Consider the following 23678-nt stretch of genomic DNA (forward strand, 5'->3'; position numbering starts at 1 on the left):
TTTAGTAGCAGCAATTGCTGTTTATCATTTAAAAATTAATTTTTTTAATTATAATTTTACAGTGTTGAGCATAATCTCGTATCTCTTAACAATTTAAAAACTCCTTGAAAAAGTTTTTTACAATAACCGGACCCTATCTTTTTGCTGCAATGATGGTGTGTGTATGAATTTTTTATCGGAGTGTCTGAACTAACAATATATATATCTATGCACATAAGTTAAAAATGTAGTGGAAATATGTAAAATATTAAAGATTAATGGAAAGAGAGGAAAAAATATTAGAATAAATTTAAAAACAATTTTTTTTAATCTAAATTCTAAAGGAATGAATTGGTTAAGAGCCTTTTAATATTGGATGAGCATTTTGATTCTGAATTTTACGCCTGATTAATTCGAAGGATTATGAAACAAACATAGTAAAAAAATTTTGAACAATCGCAAATATGAGAATTAATTTTCAAGCAATTAATAATTTTAACTTTAAGCAATTTAAATAATTAAAATAACAGCATACCAAAAAGTGCTTTAGTAATATATTAAAATTTTGAATTAAATAAGTATATTTAAATTTTGAAATGTAATAAACTTTAAAAAATAAATTACATTAAATTGGGAGAACACCTTTACAATGAGTGTACTACAAAAAATTCTTTAAATCAAATAATCCCCACCCCCCAGATTCAAGTGTAGAAGGAAAAAAAAATTTTTTCAAACTTTAGTATTTTTCGAAATCTAATTAATTAAAAATGCTTTTTCGTTCATATTTGTAAAAGGCACCAGGCTTAAATTTGCAACCAATCACTTAAATGGTTGTCCTATGTTTTTTTAATTTGTTTTTCCTTCTCTGCTAGAACTTAATGTTATTATAAATCTATACTCTGGATTGTGATATTTTTAAGGATAGTTTTAAGTGTTAATGAAGTTTTTATTGTTTGTAGATTATTATATTTAAATTATAAATTTTTAAATTATAATTTTCCATTAACTGTACAAAAAATAATTTACTGGTAATAAACATATTTCAATTTTACCCATTTAATTTTATGTTTATTTAACTACAAGTGGTTTTAAAACACATTAAATATATATTTAGTGTATAATAATTAAGTGTTTGTTCTGAGTCATTTTTTAAGAAATTTTTTTCATTAAAATAATCTGATCTAAACTACTTTACATTTCACCAGATATGTAATTGACAGTCTTTAAAATCCAGTAAAATGTTGAGCTACGGTTCAATGTCCTTGTATTTTGTATCATTTTGAAGGAAATTTGTTGTCATTTATGAATTCAAAAGTTATTTTTTGGATTTATGCATGATTATAGTAAAATCTATCATAAATGGAGAGCATTCATGATTTCGACTTATTCTATAAAAAAAAAATGTCCATTTTAAAGAAGAACAAGTTATTAAAAATATTACGATTCTACGCATAGTTTGATTTATATTGTAAAATTGTTCCTGATGTGCTAATTATGAAGTGATTTCTGTCAAAAAAAAGTTTCTTGTTTTTCAAGTCAAAATTATCTGAAGTATTTATTTGCCCCCTTTGTTATAATTTTTCTTTTAAGTTTATTTCATTCATTACTACCTTTAACTTAACCTTTTAACTTAATAACTGGTTTTTACAGTAAAATCTATCAGTACAATCATGTTATGTTATATTTTAGAAGAGAAAAAAGTCTAACAATTTTAAAATTTCTCATATAACAGAGAGGACAAAACTAAATGTCCCCTCAGTTACACAAAATTGAGAGGTTGGCCATTAAAAATTGACTCTAGGAATGTAAACAAGTGCTAATACATCATGAGTCAACTAGTTTAAACCAGTTCTTTCACTATTAATGCACACTTTTTATACAAAACTGTGCCATTTTTTTTTGATAGTGTGTTTAGTTTATAGTTAAAAGTTTTTTAAGTGAGTTATCAATATGGGAAAACAGCTGCAGAAGGAATGAGAGAATATAGAACTAGAATGTTCCAAAGAAAATAAAAGATATTTGTAAGAAGAAAGATGAAGAATATAAAACGAGAATTTATGATAACAAAAGTATTCTGACTGAGAAATAGATAAATTGAAAGAAAAAAAAAAAGACATTAGATTTTTTTATCAAAAACTCCGATTCTCTAAAAGTTTCAGTTTTTTTTTTTTTTTATAAATATTCCGCATTTTCTGAAAATTCAGTCATTGAAATAAAATAATTATATTTATTTCCGATTTTCAAAGATAAATAGAAAATTCAAGCTACGTCGTAGCTGCTAACCCTTCCGCATTTTATTTCAACTATTTTCTCCGCTTTTAACGCGCAGAAAATTAGATTTTCCGTATTTATGCCCGCCGGCCAGACAGCTCGTGTTTTCGTAATTCAGACGTCGCTCCTTCTTGTTTGCTGGCGGGAAAGCAAGCGAAATAATAAAAAAATAGCTGTGGATTTGCGGTGAAAATATTTATTTGTTCATTCAATTAATCTAATTTTTATTTATTACGGCTGAGCAAAAACAATACAAACAAACCTTTTTGAAATCCCAAATCCAGAATCTGCCAATATCTCGATTCTTATTTACGCGATTTTAATATCGAACATCGATTTTCGCATTTACTTGATTTAAAAGTTGCGCATTGCAATTCTTATTTACAAGATTTAAAAATCCAAAATCGCAATTAGTATTTTAGCTTTTTTAAAACCCTGTGTAGCGATTCGTATCCACGCGAGTTTAAAATCCAATATCGTGATTCGTTTATGCGGTTGTAATATCAAGCATCGATTTTCGTATTTATACGTGATTATTATACATCATGATTCGTATTTACGCAATCTAAAAAATAACCAACCTAATTTGTAATTTCAATTTTCTTTAAAAATTCGATATAGAGTTTCACGTGATTTAAAAGCCACATATCGGAATTCTCTCAAACATGCATGTGATTCATATTCATACAATTTTAAAATTAATCATCTTGATTTATAATCACATGGTTTAAAAATCGCTCTTTTTTTTTACAAATTTTTGAAAATCGTAGCTTCTACTAAATATATATACTACATTCTTGGATTTCCTCTTTTTTACTTTCTGACTACTCTCATCCCTGCTTTGAGGAGAATCTTAATCTCTAAAGATTGGTGGCAAGGTTCGAACCTTTTCCTACGCTATCAAATAGCTACATTACTTTTTTTTTTTTGTGTCGCTTCCCTTACGAAAATTTTGGATGAACTATTAGCAATAATTTGCAACAAAACGTTTTGCAGCAAAATTCAAACTTGGGGTTTCGATCACAATTTTAACCAAAAGTAAATTTTGCTTAAACTTTTTAAAATTTTTTTGCTGAGCGTAATAGGACAAATTGAGTAAAAAATTGTTACCAGCCAGTGACAGTTTTTATAGGGGCCACTTTTTCAAAAATTGGAAATTTAAAACTGTTAAAATAGCTATCTACATTAGTTATGTAAAACATTTTTCAAAATATTATATGCACTGCACGATTCATTTCTAAAATGCTTAAAAAAAATTCTATACCTTTTTAATTAATTTTGTTAAAAATTTAAGCATAGTATAAATAACGTTTTCATCTCATAAAATTTAGGGCTTAATCTTTTTAATCCAGTAATGCTAGATACAGTTTGTGTTAGTTTAGAATCGTAAAGTTTATTAGACGCTAAACAAAACTGATATTATTGGGATTAATTTAGCGCACTATGTTTCATTACATGACTTTTTTTACCATCCATAAATTAAAATTTGATGAATTTAACGAAATTCAATTCCCCTAAAATGCTGATCTAGTGTAAAATAAAATTGTTCAGAGTTTCATTATTCAAAAGAGAAAAAAATATTAAAAATTAGTGAAAAATACAAAACGAAAAAAAATAATTCTTTAATCTTAAAACAAAACTTAAAAGTCGAAAATTTTCGAAAAAACGAAGAAAGATGGAGTCTGTAATAAAAACAACACGAAAAAACAATTATAAATGCGCCTGAATAAAATCGCCGTCAAAAACAATAATTTAGAATTTAGTTTTAATAAAAAAAATCGCTTTTTTTAATTCTTAAACGAAACCTTCATCACTGTAAATCTTGGCTTTTAGATTAAAAAAAAATTTTTTCGTCAATGAAATCTTATTTGGTAATTTTGTAACATCCAGGAATGAAATAATTCTTCGGAGACCAGGATAGCCTGCTTGGTAGAGCTTTGGGAGCATGTTTAAGTGGCCGCGAGTTTGATCCTCGCCAGCCGAAGACTCCCCGTTTAGTAAATGGTGACTCGTGCACGTTATCTCGGTTCGGTCACAAAATTCTCCATAACAAATCAAACGGATGTTATTCCATAACAAATCAAACTTCTGGGGGAAATGAATTGCAGCTAGATTGTTCTCTTGTTCAGGTCAAAGTTATGATCTGTGGATGAATGAATGAATGAGTTCACCCTTTAAACGGGCTGCGACGCATGTGTGTCTGAAATAGAATTCTTGGCCATAGAAGGCGCCTCTGAAAAACAAGAAGCACACCCTCTGCTTTAAAATTCGCTTGGTTTCACCCAGCAGGCTTGCTGGTATGGGCAAGTGGAATTAGAAACAACAACAATGCGGGCAATGAAATTTTCCGTGAAAATAGTATCGTTCTTGCGTAATAAATGAAGTCGAAATCAATGATTTTGGAGCACATGGTGCAAATTTGGCTGGAAAACGTTGCGTCAGGTGGCGAGTGGCAGCAATTGTTTAATATCCATATATTTAGTCTCCATGCAGCCGGTGTCCACTATTAATTAATACCTATACTTAGGAGGGCCAACTTTAGAAAGAATAGGGTATTGTAATAATATTGTAAGAATAGTGTAATACAGTGTAGTAATAAAATGTTTCTTCGAACAAAGAAATAATAGTGTTCACATATTCATATGCGTCGTAAATGTATTATTATTTTGAAAGTCTGATATTTTATGCATATCTTATTTATTATTTTGAATTTTATAGGCCAGTATGTTGTCTCTATGAAGGCGAATAGTATTGTGTGATTCATCATAGCTCTGGTAAGAATTGTATTCTGGTGCTTCAATAAATTTTTAGGCCGTTCAATAAATATACGAAGAGCACCTAAAGTCTGAAAGTTATTTGGGATTTGCTCATTCTTTCGGGCAAAGTGGGTGGGAGGTTATGAGCGATGTCTGATTAAAAAAAATGGAAAAAAATTCATACTCAAACTTACTAATATATCATAATTAACTAATGTTTTGAAAATTTCAAACGCATTTTGTATACAAATAACATTTAACTTTGGTTCAAAGTTACAAATAAGCCCCCTGATAGTTTGGTTTCTAGAGTCTTCAAATTTCTGATACAATCCCTAGATATAATCATTGTTGACATGATGAGTGATGGAGAGACTGTCTAAGACTTGCTGATGCGACATGATCTTCTGGACTTGGTCTAGGGCTCTAGACCAAGGGGATAAGCAACAACAACAACATCAAAAGAAATTTTTGAGCTATTCAAAAAGAACAAAAAGGGCTTTGTGATTTGTTTATTTTTTTCTGACAATGGGAAGAGAAAGGTTAAAAGCAGTACAAAAAACTAAAATTTCCTCTACTTTTTGTTGGGATGAGAGTAATTACAATGGGCTTACGAAGTAGAATTCTGATTGTTTATACATTTTAGGTATAGCTTTTTTTTGAATTGGTGGGAGAATTAACGCAAATTTTTATTAAGTTACCTGCGCTAAATATTTTCTGAACAAAATGTAACGTCTGTAGACTAATTTCTAATTTGTAGTTTTCAGCACGTGCTAAAGAGAGTTTAAATAAACTCCGTGAACTTGAGACACAAAGAAAAATTCTAAACAGTCCTTGCCTATATCTATTCAAATGTCATGGCAAAACAAAATGAGAAAAATTTGAAAGATTAAAATTCTGACAGTAAAGTTTTATGACATTAACTTGAAATTAGGATTTCCTACAGTGCACTATCATTAGGAGGAAGCATTACACTCTTCTCAGTCAAAGATTGTTGTTTAACCTTCCTTGGTTAACTTGATAACAAATTTATTTATTTATTTTGCGCTCTATCTATTGTGTGACTTTGAGGAGAACTCCAGACTAAAAGTCTGCGGTTGTCTGCTTCTATTGTAAGCAAGCAGGAGCACATTTTTAATGGGGGTGTTAATTAATTTTATACTGGAAAAACCTGGGAAAGTCAGTGAAATTTGGATAAAAGCCTGGAAAAATCATGGAATTTTAAAGAAAAGTTGGAATTTGTTTCTTAATTGGAATTACTTTACCATCTGTTATATCCACTTTATTTAGACTGAAATTTATTGTCAAACAGTTGAAATATCATCAACTTACTAATACATACATTGCTTTCATTAAAATTCTTTCCATCATTACCCTGCTAAACTATAATACTATATGAAACTTTCCCATATTGCTAAATGATTGGCGAAATCTTTGACCTCTTATTATAGGACTAAGCAGTTTAGGAATTGTAATAGAGGTAGAAGAAGGGTTTAGGATATTTGTGCTCCGTAGGAGCAATTCATTTACTGTTCAAGTTTGTTCCAATGCTTTGGGGATATTTTTTTCTTTTAACAAAATGTTTTAGTGTTTTTAACTTTCGAAAAAGTAATTGGTTATGATTTAATAATAGATTTTATTTTCTGAAAGCTTTTGCCTTCTCATCCAATGAATTATTTTTTCTCGGTAAAGCCAACCAATCACTATTTTCTTGAATCGCTAATAGCAAAATCATTACAATTGTTGCATTGATGCTAATTTTCTGAATTTTCTTTTAACCTTTCATAGCATGTTTTATTTAGAAAAAAAAGATTCCTTTATGAACCAACTAGATGTTAACATTAAATGTTTCTGTTGGTAAACATTTGATTTTTGTTTAAAAATTCGAACTGTGTACTAATCACAATGTTTAAAGTTGGTATATGTTGCTTACATTCCAGAGATATTTCCTAAACTATTTCTCCTTTTACCCTAAAAAGCTGGCAAAAACCAAGGAATGTATGAAAAACATGTTTAATGATGTATAAACTTAGAATGGAAATTTTTATTAATTATATTTGTTTATTCAAAAGAAGGAAAACGAAACCTTGTATTTTTGTTCTGCACTGTACAGGTTTCAAGTTGGGCAACCAGATGACCAAAAGTTTAAACCTCATATTAAGTGAATAAGGTATCATTTCCAAGGTAAAAAATTGAAGATTTAGAAATAATGAGTTATACATTAATATCAGTTTTCATTAAGTTACAGACTATTAAATGAAGGGCAATATCATTTAAAATTTTTTAACTGTGGTAAGTGAATCTCTAACAAAGTACAGTTTTTTTTAAAAAAAATTCACACTAATAATAGAAAATGGAAGAAATAATAATTAAAGTGAAATGTAACAAAACAGGTTATTAACAGGTACAAATGTGTAGAAACTTTTCACACTTTGATTTACAAAAAAAAAATTCTCATGCACTTATAATATTTTACGTGCTGTTACCAGGATGCATAATTAATCATGCTGCGCAACTAGGATTTAGCAAAATTATATTATTACTCTGTTCAAAGCAAGAGTTTGATAATAATAAGTATTTTTATTGCAAATTAATAATTAATTGTTTTTACCTCAGACACCACTGCTTCTCTTTTTATTACATTTGTTTTTATTTATTTCCCCTTCTTATTTTTCTTTTTCTTCATGAAATGATATATGAATAGAAACCATCTAAATATTCCTTTTAGGTTAATTTACAATAATGTATTTCACCTCAGTAACCTAATAAAATTTGTTTAACTATGCTGTGCTTTAAGTTATAATATAAATAACTTAAAATTGATCAAGAAGTTTTTATATATATTTTTTATTTTAATTTAATTTGTTACTTTCTTCGAGGTAAACAACTCAGTTTTTATTTTTTGAGAAACAATTTAAATTTATTTAGAACATTTTAAATCAATCATTTTACTTAGAGCTTGAAAAATGTATCTATTTAAAGAAAAAAAAATTCAGCGACAGTTTTTTAATTCCAGGATCTTTAAAATTAATAAATTTCAGGAAATATTGCTTAAATACGAGTTTTATTTATATTGTTGTTAATACACCTTGCACAATTAAAATTAGTGATTTTTCAACTAACTTTTACAAGATGGAAAATTGTATAATACACATTGATCCATCCATTCCAACAGGAAATAGAAGGCAATTTAAATTTTATTTTGTGTCACTGTATTTGCTATTTGGTACATTTTGTGCATTAACTTCAAAACTAACACTATAACACTTTTTTTATCCGCTGAAAGTAATATATTTTACAAGCTAAACATATTATTTTCTTCACATCTATTCAAGATGTTATATTAAAAAAATTACATTTAAATAAAATACTGTATAATATTGACACTTTTCTTGTACCCACCTGCACTTTATGAGAAAAGAAAACACGATGACCTGGAAGTTTTAAGATTCTTACTGGAAAACCTGGAAAAATCAGGGTAATTTGAAACCTGATTTGAGTGGCCACCTTGTTTTTAGCTCATTATCAAGAAGTTCAAGTTCTGTTTTTACTTATTTCAAAATAATTCAACAAAAAAAAACTTTATTTATTCTTTTAAATATATTTCGACACATTTTATTATTTGCACTATATGCCATAAACTGAATTGGTATTTTTAAAACATATAATTTTTTAAAAAGACACAGTTCTATCCTATTTTTTTAATCATGTATGTTTTTTTCCTTAACAGATTGATGCTATGAAAAAACAGGAAGATGAACAAGAAATGGAATTAAAGGTTTGTTGTTAAAACTTTTAATTGATTTTGTCAAATATTTAGTCTTCTAATTTGTTAAGATTAATTAAATGAAATTATTTTAATTTATTGATGCTAAATTTAGAGTATATAAATGCTTGAACAATTAAATTTATACTTATTTAGATACAAGAAAAGGAACTGAATGAAAAGCGGGTGGAATTGAATGAGTTAAGGAAAGAAGAGTCCCAAATGGAAAGCAAACTCAATTCAAGCAAAACTCAATTTGATTTCTTCTTTACAAAGTAGCACCCTTTAGATAAGCCAAGTAAATAATTTTATATTACTTAATATTGTTTGTTAAATTTCAGCTTATTTTTAAAAACACTTGTAATTATAAAATACAAATAATCCACTTTAATGTGATAACAGTAGTAAATTAAAAACAATGCATTAAAACACAAATGCATCATTCTCGCTTAATCGAACACATATATTTTCTCCATTTCATTTTGCTTATTTGGTTATTGAAGATTGAGTTTGAAGCATTAAAATTTATCCACTGTAAAGAACACAATAAATCTTTTTTACTTGTCTCTACTTATTTGTTATTTATTTATTCATTTTTTAAATAAATTTAAAGCTCATTTTATAGTTTGCTTTTTGTGGAGGAAAAAAAACGATATAAACACAGCCTTATTTATCCTTTTTCTATTTAATTATTTTTTTCAAAATAAATTTCAAACTTATGTAAGCATGTAAATTTTTTGTGTATTTGCTAAAGTGATTATTCACGAAAATTGTACTTATCATATTCCTATGTTATGCTTTTCAATTATTTCCTCTGCTGCATTATTATGTTTTTGTAAATTGAGCTATGAGCTACTTGTTAAAATAACTTGGCAGCTTAAAATATTTACAACTTAATTCGTCTTAGTAGATTTTCTGTTGAAAACAATTAAAGTTGCTTTGTTTGTGTATTTTTGTCCAGATCAAAATTAAAATTGATCAAATAAAAGACCAAATACAATACGGCTCAGGTTAATGAGTGAAGCTATCAAGGATATGGATAAGTAATTTAATTTTTGTCTGTCTGTTAAAGTGATAATTCACTCAACTACTTAATGACGAACTTGATATTTTAAAATACTTAATTTTTTGTTGAAGACAATTACTTAACTTTCCGTGTTTATTTTCTTTTCTTCTAGATTAAAATTAAAATTGACCAAATACAAGAGCAACATAGGTTAATGAGTGAAGCTATCAAGGATATGGATAATGCGTTTTCATTTGGTGATTTCCGAAATGTATCAGACTTTTAATGGCTTTTCTACACCTAATGATGACACAACCTATATTTCACCAAATGTAAGTATGCCTTTAGTTTTTATTAGATTGTTTATCACTTAGAAACATTTATTGTGTTTATCTTTTATTCACATCATAAAGATCCATGTAAATTTTAATTATCATAATTTATTTACATATATAAAAATAAATTCTAATTTCAACTAATTTCATATATTAAATACAATGCTTACATTTCTGTTCTAATTTTAAACTATAAAATTTTTAAAAATAATTATCAAGCATCTAAGTGTTAAAGGCAATTCCTTTTTTTTTTTTTACAAGATAGCAAATTTCTGGTATGTTGGGAGTATACGTCGTTTACGGAAGAAGAAACCTAAGATGTGAAATACATTAATTCACATCTTAGGAATTAAATGTTTTTTTAATGTATATTAAATTTTAAAAGCTTTTAAAATTTAAAATACATTAAAAAAAATCCAGTCTTCAAAATTTTCCATTCAAACCGTTACAGAGTGAGTGGGATTTGCTAACTTATTGATTCCAATACATATGTCCTTGAATCTTAAAAGTTCTAGATTTATGGTATATTTTAAGAAAGATTTCCCTTATGTTTTTCATGTTTTTTTCTAGTCATAAGAATTGTTTTTCAGAAGAAAACCTTTATATGTGAGAAAAAAAATACTCTGAAAGAAAATGAAAATTAATTGTATATAACATATTAAAATAGTTTTTGAAAGGGGTAAATCCATACAGAATTATTCATATCTATCACATCGATTATAATGCATCAATATTTCTCGATCAATTAATGTCCATCTTCACTACTGGTGTATAAGTAGAGCCCCTAATTTTTGTAAAATTTTAGGGGTTCAAAAATTTGATATATACATTTTGATATATGGTATTTTAATTATTCTACTCTTGTGTGTTTCTTTAAAAGACAACACCTTAGAGCGTCCCTTTTATTAATAATTACTGGTCACATGACGTAGACCTTAGTCATATTTAGTTAGTTCTGATGGTTGTTACATTTGTGTTTGGTGCAGTATGACCAATTATAATTCTTCTGTCATTAAGCTTTTATTGTAATCCATAAAAAAAATAGTTGGAATTATCTCCTATATGGGCTTTTATTTTGTTTTAGTAAAATTTTTACTTTCTCTTTTACTAAATGCATTGTTTCATATTTCATGCATTCAATTATCTGTGTTACTTTCATAAGTAAAATGGGAAAATTTTCTTGCAGAGCATGATTAAAAATATACACTAATTGCAAGGGCAGAAATTCTGTTATGAGACTGTGCTTTTCAGCTTTATTCGATGTTCACTTTCTTTCATATTCAAAAGGCAATTTTCAAGTATTTACTGTAATCAACTTGAAGAAAATAATGAATGAACTGTAAAGTATTCGATATAATCATTTTACTAATCCACAAATTTGCGAAAAGTGCCTGACTGCATCAGAGATGCATAAAAAATGTGTTTTTTTTTCTTCAAAAAGTTAGTTTTCAGTTCATACATCATTTAATCCCTCTTCTGGAAACAAAAATGGTTTATATTTCTCAGAAAATATTTGTTTATACAATGATATTTATTAAATTTTTATTATTGTTGTTTTTTTGTTATTGAATTGACAGATGTTAAATTAGTTAGATTATATAAGTTTAAATTTATTATTTTTAAATTTTTTTTCTTTATAAAATACATTAAATCGAATTTATATTTTCCAAATTATCAACTTTATGCAACTTTGTGGTAACTTAATTTGTTGGAAATTTGGATACTAATTTTTTTATAGGTTTAGTTTCTTAACACTACGAATATTAAAATCTGTATGGTTTGTCTGAAAGTATTTGCAATTATTTTTATACTAGTACTTTTATTCTATATTAGACTGTATCAAACTGCATTTGTGATTTAGTTAGTTAAATAATTTTTAAAAATGCATGAAATATTTTTAAGGTCCCAAAAACCTTTGATGAAGTTGAACCAGCTGTAACTACACCTGTAAACGAGTTTCAGGTAATCATATTTTCCCATTTATTTCTTTGAAGAGAAAATTTTAAAACTTTCTTATTATTCACAAAATATGCACACAAAATATGGTTAGTGGCTAAACCTGTGGCCCCATGCTCTGTGAAGCATTAAGAGAATTATGTCAATTCAAGCATACTTATAGAATTAATTATTACTCAGCATGTAAATATGTAGAAATCAAATTGGAAAATTATCTTGAAATAATAATAATAGTTTTTGATATCTCTCTAAACATGCAGTTATGTTAGTTTGGTTTATTTGGTTTGTTTGTTTGTTATATAAATTCAGATTCAATTTGATTTGGGCAGTTGAACCCAAATTTAATGAAATTAATTAAATTGTAGTTGTTAACAATTATTCATAGCAAATTATATATTTTTAGAAACTAATTAATATACAATGTTTAATTTTAAGTTTTACTTAAGGTATTTTTATATTTTAATTCAATTATATAAGATATAGTAGTATTGTTATAATGTATCTACAAACAATAGTCTCTCGAGTACTTAATATTTTGATAAATTAAAAAAAAATATTCATGAAAATAATAAAATGTTTCAATTTGATACAAAGTAACTAATTGAGAACTTAGTATTATTTGCATATTATTACACCTGAGTATCCCTCCATTTTCCCTCAGAGCGGTGATACCCTGAACAAATTTATAACACCTTTTAATCATAATTTCCCAAATTTTTATCAAGAAATTCTGGGTTCAAAGCTCAAAATGTTCCTGTTTTACTCATACTTTTTTTGAATTATAGATATTTTATAGTTATTTATTTTGTTTAAATGCTATTGGAATCTTTCTAGTATATATATATATATCATTCCATAATCAATCTTCTATTTTTTCTGTTCTCTTTTAAATTGAAATTTGAGACTATAAAGCAAAACATTTTTTAACCAATCCTCAGAGTAAATATATGCATATCTAAAAACACATGTCAATGTTTATATGGCATATTTGTACATCTTAAAAAAGTGTATGAATTTTTTCCCACCTTAAAATTACTTAACAATGGATTTGAACCTGCAGTAAGTGAATAGGCTGCTCTTACCTATTGATATTAACAATTCTACTGCTGACATTTGCATTATGGCTTGGAGACCACAGTATAATTTTAATATATATATTTTAAAGGCTTTTATTATGTCTTATTTTATATGAAAATTTCATTTTGTTTTAATATTGTTTTGGAGAATTTTATTTTAGCTTATTATTAAATTTTTAATGATCCTTTGTATCCTGTATTTATCTTAAAATTGCTGGTATCTAAACCTCTCATTGATAATGGCAATTTTTATTTGATTCGTTACTTTTTTTTTTTTGGAGTTATAAAGTTTTAGTTATAAATTATTTCTTTAAGTTAAAATACTGCTCTTTGCTTTTAGCTCTAATGAGTTTGTTACACTCTTTATATGACATTTTGTTTAGTTTTTGCATAATTAAAGTTCTAATTATTATTTTGTAAAGTTTGCTTTTTATTTAATTTAATGAAACTGAATTTATGTATGTTCACTTTTATAGTTTGTTTCCCTTAATAATTTTTTAATGATAATAAATTTTTGATTGATAATTAATGCTATTCAGGAATATATAGTGTCTAGAATTCTCTCTTATTTTATAGGTTCTTTTGTGGATACTAATGTTGCAGCAGCAGCAACTAGTGATCCTTTCAGTGGAGACCCTTTCGAAAGTGCTTTTAAAGTAACTACATCACTATCAAATAAAGTGAGAATTTTGATTTCAATATTTAAAAAAAAAAATATTTTATTTTGATTATTTCAAATTTATAACAGGTATTAATAATTGGTTGCTATGCAATAAATATTTTAGAAGAAATTCTAACTGCCATTGATTTTCTGTAATTTCGACGTGTTTAGCTTTTGTTTCTGATTGCTGAAACTTATACAAGTAAAATATTAATTAGTAAAATAATTATCATTTGAATAAAATTAATGTTATTAAATGCTTCTTTTTTCATCCTCGTTGTTTTTAAAAACAAGAGAACTTATAGAAAGTGATTTAAATGTTTTATTTTAATAATATTGTATATATTAGAAACTTTTAATTCAATCGATCAAATATGCAGTTCAATCAGAATTTACAAATTATTACATTCTATGAATAATGTTTCTTATGGGGGTAAATTATGAAAAAACAGCTATTTGACTCTGCAAATGCATTGCTTTAGATAGTATTCTTGAATTTCTTTTTTTTTAAATTTTTTTTTATTGTCAAAACTCTATAAAAATAGAATTAAAACAAAATTTATAGTTTAAGGTTTATGAATTCCTTTTTCCTTTTTGTAAATTGGTTAAAAAATACATTTCTTATTAGTTTTAATTTAGTTTACTGTATTATACATTTTTAAACATAACAATTAATTTAAAAAAACATTTCAATACACATACATTCTATTTCACATATTTATTTTGCTTAAAACTTATGATTCTTATAATATTAGAGCTAAAAGTTCCGTTATATAATGGGTTTAAAAATTGAGAAGAAATTTTAGATGTAATAGATTATATCTAGAACTACTGTATAGATTTTAGTGAAATTTACTATCAACATAATTAATGTAATACAAATTTAATGATCTCTCAACAAATATAATGCCTTTTGCATGATCAAGTGTATTACTCACGTGAGTTCAAAGTATGAAATAGTGGATTAAAAAAATTTAATTAAAAAAATAGGTTAATGCATATGGAATAAGCCTAGAATTAGTTTGCTCCAAAACATCTATCTAGAATGAGATAATCTAGATATGAGAAAATTGAATTTCATCTATCTAGATATGAAGAAATTGACCTTTCATGCAATAGTTATTGGAGTGGAGGGCCAAGGGAATTGGTCAGAGCCACAGTTATTTAAAGAAAACGTTTTGGAGCAGTTTAAAAAAATGTTAAAAGGAATGTGTCAAAACCTTCAGTGGGTTAATGTCGGCAATTTTAGAGTTCTTGGGGCAGTTGGTCATGATCATCTAGCAATATTGATTTCAGTCCCTTGAAGGGTTTTCGGAGAGCACTCTGTACCAATCATGCTTCATAGAGATCAGACCTGATTATCAAATCTACTTGACCAAAGTCTGCACTTTTTTAGAAAATTATCTACCTGGTGAGCTCTGTGTTGTCATGTGTTACCTTAAATGAAAATAGGGATAACCTCACCTCTGAAAAATCAAGCAAAGAGTATCAAGGGTTCTTTTTTTATACCTTTTGCTAGTCAAAGTGCTAGTTTATAAAATATATAGGGGGTCTGCAGCTATTCAGCTTACTCGGACCACCAACACTAAGCTTCCATAAAAGTAAATTTCTTAATCATTACACTGGTAACATTAGAGAATAGATAGTGGCGCCTTTGTTCAAGAGTGAAACTCTTTCATATGAAGAGAACCAGTGGTTTGCCAAAACTTCTCAAGTATCTGAGAAAACAACCATTATATTTGCCTTTTAATTGATACAGTTGACCCAAATTTGATTTAGATCCAGATTTGATCAATTAGTTTTGAACAGAAATAAGATAGACTGTGATTTTCTTAAAAGTGAAAATATAGACTTAATAGATTATCCAGCAAAAACTTAAGATCTCTACTCAATGAAATATGTGTGAAATGCTCTGGGAAGAGAAATTAAAACTTACAGGCATCCTCAGACAACCATCTCTAGACCCTGAAAATAGTGTTAACTGCTTTATTTCTACCTTTTTTGTTTGAGAATGTATTGTATGTCTGTGAGAAGGGGGCCATAATTTGGAACAATTTTTCATTTGTTCGATTCAGTAGCTCCTGTTTCATACCTTCCAAGTCCGATGAGTGTTGCACATGATCATGCGTGTGAATGTTATCATACCTGGTGAATGTTCATTATATATGTATTGTATCAACTTATATGCATTCAAATTTCATAAAGCATTATTATTTTCCGAGTTAATTAAAGAGTGATTACTTAAAGAGTTATCCATTCTCTGGAAGTGAACCATTTGGGGGATTTGATACTGTTTTTACCCCGACAAACCCTGGTAAGTAGATGTATAAAAATTTATTGCATTTTGGCAGATCTGAATCTACTTATTTATTTTTTGCTTTTCATTTATGAAAACTCCAGCTTTCCAAGTTCTAACTCTAGTCAAAATTGAGAAAGCTATTCCCTGATGCTAACTTGCTACCCAATAAGTAACATTGAGATAAGTTAGTTTTTGTTGCATGGACCGGAGTAGCCTGGTTGGTAGGTTACTGGGCTCATGTTCGTGAGTTTGAATCCTGCTAGCCAAAGAATCCCCATTTATTAAATTGTGACTAGGACACTTTAAATTTGTTGGGGACACAAAGTCCTCCAAGTTCCCATAACAAATCAATATCTCCGGAAGTACTGAATTGGACTTCCTCTGGTTAAGGTCAAAATTATGATGCTTAGAGTGTGAATGGGTTCTCCCGGTAAAATAGGTTGTGACGTGTGTATGGCTAAAGTCGTACTCTTGGGCTTAGATGGCGCCACTGAAAAAACAAGAAATGCTCTCTCTGCCTTAAAATAGCTTAGATTCTCATGGGAGGATTGCTGGTGTTGGCAAGTGACATTTGCTACAACAACAGTTTTTGTTGCAACAATGTGACCTGTTCAACCTTTTAACCGATTTTCAAAGTCATGCGAATATTTTCATGCCAAGCGCAGTATCTCCATTGTGGGGGAAATAGGTTTTCTGTTCAGAAAAGCAAACAGACTGGAACCGGAATGAAAATTGATGTTAGCTAAAATTTTTAAGTTTTAAAAGGGCCAGATCTATTACTTAGATGGTTAAAAATTATTTTATTCTAATTATTTTAAAAACTGTATTAATACTTATTTCTTGTTTTAGAAAAAGATCGTTTTAATCCGTTTGGATTATCTCAAGCAAATTCTAATCAAGCTCCTTCTATGGTATGTATGACTTTTTGGTTTTAATTTGTTTATGGCAAAAATTGTTCAATGATTTCATTTCACTGGGTCACTGAAGTTTCTGAAAATTTTCTTAATAAATAGCAGATAAATATTCAGATTATTAATGGGTGAAATTGTCTGCATTTATAAATTTCGGTTGTTTAGTGTTTGCAACTTTATCTATTTTTAAAAAAATTAACTTTATAAAAGCAGGGAGGCCACCCAGCTTGAAAACCTGGAATTAACAGAGAATTTTTTATACTGGAAAAAACCTAGAAAAATCAGGAAAATTTTTAAGAAAAGCTAGATTTTTTTTCTTAATTTAAATTTCTTTACCATCCGTTATATCCACATTATTCAGATTTAGAAATCGTCAAACAGTCAAAATATCATTAACTTTGCAATACTTCATTAAAATTCTCTCCATTATTACCCAGGTAAGCTAGAATGCCATATAAAACTCTCCCATGTTGCTAAATGAATGGAGAAATCTTTAACCTCTTTGGAAATTACGGGACTAAGCAGTTAAGGAAAGTCAAAAATTGTGAGGAAGGTGGATGAAGGGGTTAGTATATTTGCTTCTGTTCATAAAAAGAGGATTTTTCTGTTTTTTATCTTCTAATCTGTGGGTTAAATTCATTTACAGTTCAAGTTTGTTCCGATGCTTTGAGGGTATTTTTTTTTCTTTTAACAAAACGTTTCAGTATTTTTAACTTTATAAAATTCTTCAAAAAATAATTGGTTATAACTTAATGATAGATTTTATCTTACGCTCTTTTTCTGAAAGCTTTTGTACTTCCATCCAATGAATTATTTTTTTCTCTGCAAAGCCAACTAATCACTCATTTTCTTGAATCGCTAACAGCAAAATTGTTGCATTGATGCTAAATTTCTGGATTTCATTTTACCCATTTATAACATATTTATTTTTAAAAAAAGATTATTTTATGAATCTCTAATTTAAAATTCAAATTGTGTATTAATCGCAATGTCAAAAGTTTGTAAATGTTTTGCTTACATTCCAGAAATATTTCCGAAACTGTTTCTCCTTTTACCCTAAAAACGAAGGAATGCGTGGCAAACATGTTAAATGATGCATAAACTTAGAATATAAAAAAAATAATTATATTTGTTCATTAGGAAGAAGGGAAAAGAAACTTTTTTTTTTGTTCTGCACTGTACTGGTACAGGTTTCAATTTGGGATGACCAAAATTTTAAATTTAATATTAAGTTAACAAGGGATCATTTCCAAGGTGAAAAACTAAGGATTTCAAAATAATGATTTGTAAATATCAGTTTTCAATAAGTTATAGGCTGTTAAATGAAAGGTTACATCATTTCAAATTTTTTACCATGATAAGTGAATCTCTTACAAAGTACAGTTTGTTTGTTTGTTTATTTATTTTTAATTTATGCAAATAATCGAAAATGGAAAAAATAATAATCAAACTGAACTGTAACAAAACAGGTTATCTTGCACAAATAACATTTCAGTGTATAAACATTTCACATTTTGATTTTTAAAAAAATTACTGCGTAAAATTTAGATGCGACACCAAAATACATAATTAATTGTATTGAGTCACTCGATTTAACATAATTAAATTATTTTTCTGTTTAAAAAGCAAGATTTTGATAATAAATATTTTTATTGTATATTAATAATTAATTATATTTACGTCGGACACCACTGCCTTTCTTTTTATTACATTTGTTTTTATTTATTTCCATCTCTTATTTCGCTTTTTCTTTATAAAATTAAGTGAAATCTGAATAGAAAACATCTTAAATATTTCTTTAGGTTAATTTACAATAACATATTTATCTTCTGTATTCTACTAAAATTTGTTTAACTGTGCTGTACTTTAAATTATTTATATTATAACTTAAAATTGATCAATGAAGTTTTTATATATTTTTTTATTTTCAATTTTTTATTTGATCTACTTAACTCAGTTTTAATTTTTTGAGAAGCAATTTATCTTTATTCAGAACATTTTATATCAATAATTTCGCTTAACACCTGAAAAATGTATGTATTTACAGAAAAAAATTTCAGAACATTATGTAGTTATTTACTTTTTGTTTATTTATTTTTTATTTTATTTATTATTATTTATTTTTTTTTAGTGTAGGAAAAAATTCTTTTTTGAAAGAAATAGTAAACCTACTTGCTTAGCAAATTACACATAGGTAAATGGGATAAAATTGTTAGCAGTTATTGGGTCTGTAATTAACAAATTAAACTAGAGAAGGGGTATTAAAAAGAGATTAAAATTTGTTCTAGAATTGATAAAAAATTTTTTTTCATAAGTTGGGCACATCTCTTGTACTACAACCGGAGACCTATACTCTTGTTCACCGCTAGCTATGCCACTAAATGCAAGTAAAAGTAATATTAGTTTATATTGTATGGTTTGAAACATGAAATAGAATAGATTGCAAGAGCTGTACAAAATTATTATTTAATTTTATGCTGGCAATAAATAAAACTATTAAATTATCATTTTTCCTATGCAGTCTTTTTTTCCCAGAAAAAGTTGTTATAGGCTAATAATACAGTAAAAAAAAATTTTTTTTTCTTATAATGTACAGTGACCTTTTTTTTCAATAGATTTGTTTTTAAATTTTATATTAAAATAATGAAACTTTTCGGTATTCTTTTTCATATTACTAAAAAAAAATAGCAGCAGCTTTCTTTATTCCAAGATTTTTGAAACTATTCAATTTAGGAAATATTGCTTATATATGAATTTTATTTACATTGTTGTTAATATATGTAGCACAGTTGAAATTAAAATGTTTGATTTTTCAACTAACTTTTACAGGATGGAAAATATTATAAAACCCATTGATCCATTCATTACAACAGGAAATATTAGACATTTTAAATTTAAAGTAGATATTTAATTGAAAAATAATGTTTATAGTATTAAGATTAAATGATTTTCAGTCATTATAATATCATTAACTAAAATTTATATCCATCTGGAAAACTTTATGTCTGACACTGAAGCAAAAAATGTCAACTTAATTATATATCATATTTTACAAGTTAAGAACTGCATAGAATTTTTTATGGAAGTGTCAGCTTCAAAATTCAGTCATGTTTACATTTAAATTATAAACAAATTCATAAAGTTCAGACAATTATCTATCAATTAAATAAGTAATTGTTTATTGCTTTTGTGCGATTTACATCCGACACTCACAATTTAATCCATTTAGTTTGAACTTATTGTAATCAGTTTGTTTAAAATAAATTGTTTTTCGATTGGTTATGATGTAATAATATTTAATATAAAAATTTGATGATTATAACTTATGTTTCATAAGATGGTTTTTCTAAGAAATTCATGTTAATTTTTCATGTCTGACACCATGGAATTGCCCATTTGTAAGAAGAAAAACAATTAAATAATCTAAACAAAAAAACGTGGGGTTAGATTGGAATTTTTAAATATTCTAATTTCTAATAAGAAAAAAAATTTAAAGAATTTTGTCTTGTGTTTTTCTATAGAATATGCTACAAGAAATTTGACAACTTTGCATCTGCAATTACTGAAATATCTCTTAAAATAATAGGACTAATTCAAAGCAAACAACATTATCTAAGCATTTTACTTAAGATATTGGTTTAAAAAAAAATATCAATGAATTTTATAAAGAGCACTGTTAGGATAAAATACATTATAAAATGGCTCTATATTGAAATGTAAATAAATGTAAAAATTTATTGATGTGTAATCACCAGGAGTTATTTTCCTTTGCTTAAGTAAAATATATTAAACAGTACTTATCCAAGGGCTTTTTGGGTAACTCAGTATTTTTTTTCTATTCGGAACATTTTGCACAAAAACTATTTAACACTAAAAAACATTTTTTATTCATTAAAAATATATTCTCCTAGTTAAACATATTATTCTCCACATCTATTTAATATGATATATTAAAAATAGCATTTTAAATAATATTGACGCTTTTCTTGTACCTACCTATATTTTAAGAAGAAAAAAAACACGCTGACCTGGAAATTTTAAGATTTTTACTGGAAAACCTTTAAAAATCAGGAAAATTTGAAATCTGATTTGAGTGGTCACCCTAGTTTTCTTACAATAAGTTAACTTTTGAAAGAAAATATCAAACTTGTAATTTCTCAAACATTTATTCTGGCCTTAACTTATTTTGGTATTTGAGTTAACAAAACCTTTTGTTGAAGTAATTATGAATTAAACTCAGTTAATGTTTAGTGGAAAAATTTAAGCTTGTCATTTCTAGGTCAAAGTAAACTAATAATACTTGATTTGGCGGCACCTATTGCTTTTAAGTTGGAAGGCGATTTTCCTTAATTACGATGATTAACGATGACTTTCCTTAAGCTAACGTATTATTACAATGACCTAACGTTTGAAAAAGTTAAAATCTGTCGTTTTTTAGTCATAAATTTGATGGAACCTTTCTGGTCGTAAAATTTTTTTTGGCTTGTGAACTATCGAAAAAAAATGATATTGTCATCGTAACATGATTTCAATCTTACGATTCTAAATTTAGTGAGCTATCATTTGGAAGAAAAATTTAATTTTCGTGGTGAAAAAGTCATAAATTCTCTAAATTGAAATTCAGCCCAACAGAATTGGATATTTGGCTTGTTATATGACTTGTTAAAAGTAAGAAATTTGCTTCTTCAATTTGCTCTATCTTGGAATCTAAATATTTTTGGAATCATCAAGGACGGAATTTTGTCAGCAACTTGCCGTAATAATGAATTTCTTATAACATGCCGAACTTGTTGAATCAAACTTGTACTGTACTTAACACTTTATGTACCACTTAATTAAAAAATTATCAAAAGAGTGAAAAACTTTTTTGTCCCATTAAATATAGTCTATTTTACACTTAGACAAATATTATTTTTTTTAAAAAATTGAATGTTAACTTCTAATTTTTCTTAAAATTCTTAATATGGATTTTACAAGTCATTGTAAAATTTAAGTCAAACATTTAATACTTTGTTTCTTAACTAGTTGAAAATATTAATGAATCAACAAGAAAATATGAAAGACTTGCTTGCAAAATTGACCTCGATAGAAAGCTGAGAATTGAGGAATGAAATTGAGAAATAATAAAATGGCTTCGTAGAACAAATGACCAACATATAAATAGTTACATTAATGTTAAACTTCAAATAATCCTGTGTTGGCAATCAATAATAATAAACGTAAAGTCATATTACATGGACAAGCAAGTTAAAATGGGATATTTTGTTCTGTTTCAATGCTTTATGGAAATATTATTAGTTTAAATTAAAAGTCCGATTGGTGCATAAAGGGTTATACAGTGGCGAAAATTTATAAATATAATTTTTCGAATGATTTGAATTGATATGATCATAACTTCATTGAAATCTTATTACTTTTTATTTTTGAGTTTTACGGATCAAATTCTTGTCTTTATGATGAAGATGACATATAATTGGCAGGTTTTTTGTGATACACCATAGTTCTGGTAATAATGTGATTTGCTAATTCTTTTCTGATAAATGAGGGGGGGGGGGAGACTATAAGCAATGCTAACTTACAACATTGTAATAGGCTACTTCAGGAAAAATTCATACTTGAAGTATCTAAGGCATAAGTTGCAATTTCTAAGTAAAAGTTGAGTAAAACTAGTTTTGGTGGTATAATTAACAAGTTGACTGACGAAAACAAATTATGGGCCAGATGATTTCTTACGATGAGATTAAAATTCGAACTTTCTATTCATAAAGAAAACTAAACGTTGCTTTTTCCGCAACTCTTTGGTAGGTAAAATAGCATATACTTGGGCTAACAATTTTATACAAAGGGCAAACGTCAGCTCTAAAAATTCAAAATTGTCTCTAGTTAAAACACTTTACTTAAGATAATTACATGACATATGTGTAGAGATAAAAGTGTAAATAATGTTTTGGTATAATTTTTTTTTTTATATTGTAATACTCAATGTTTACAAATTTATTTTTTCTGTAACTTGCGATTGGTCCTGTAGAAGTCTTAAGCTTCCACGGTCAGAATCTTAATTGCTAAAGATTGGTAGCGAAGTTCAAACTTTATCCTACGTCATCAAGGCGCCAATTTTTTTTTTTTTTTTTTTTTTTTGTGGCTTCCCTTACGAAAATTTTGGGCGAACTACTTGCAATAATTCGCTAACGTTTTGCAGCAAAATTCAAACTTGGGGTTGCGATGACAAATTTAACTTAAAGTAAATTTTGCTTAAATTTTTTGATTTTTTTTTTTTTTTTCGCTGAGTGAAATAGGACAAAAATAGTAAGAAATTGTTATCAGCCAGTAGCATTTTTTATAGGGGCCACTTTTTCAAAAATTAGAAATTTAAAAGGATTAAAAAAGCAATCCATATTATTTATGTAATGCATTTCTCAAAATATTATACACACTACACGATTCATCTCTTAAGTGCTTAAAAAAAGTTCTGTACCTTTTAAGTAATATTATTTAAAATGTATGAATAACGTTTTTATCTTATAAAATTTAGGGTTTAATCTTTCAAACCAGTATTGCTAGATAAAATTTGCGTTAGTTTCGAATCGTAATGTTTATTAGATACTAAACAAAACTTATATTATTGGGATTAATATAATAATACTGGGATAAATACTGATCTAGTG

The 23678-nt window shown here is 27.1% G+C and overlaps 1 protein-coding gene across 1 annotated transcript in view; it reads left to right on the forward strand.

The window, feature by feature from the left end:
- Window positions 1-4913: 4913 nt before the first annotated feature.
- LOC139427310 (ATP-binding cassette sub-family C member 8) overlaps window positions 4914-23678 on the forward strand; it is a 67197-nt gene continuing 48432 nt past the window's right edge. The window contains 7 exon segments of the mRNA XM_087156693.1: window positions 4914-5024; window positions 8734-8781; window positions 8926-9067; window positions 9948-10107; window positions 12013-12072; window positions 13719-13822; window positions 16952-17013. The gene's annotated coding sequence lies outside the window, so the exon portion shown is untranslated.

This window comes from Parasteatoda tepidariorum, chromosome 2, assembly GCF_982258835.1.
Source record: "Parasteatoda tepidariorum strain Cologne lab strain chromosome 2, Ptep-v5.0, whole genome shotgun sequence".
NCBI classification, from domain to species: domain Eukaryota; kingdom Metazoa; phylum Arthropoda; class Arachnida; order Araneae; family Theridiidae; genus Parasteatoda; species Parasteatoda tepidariorum.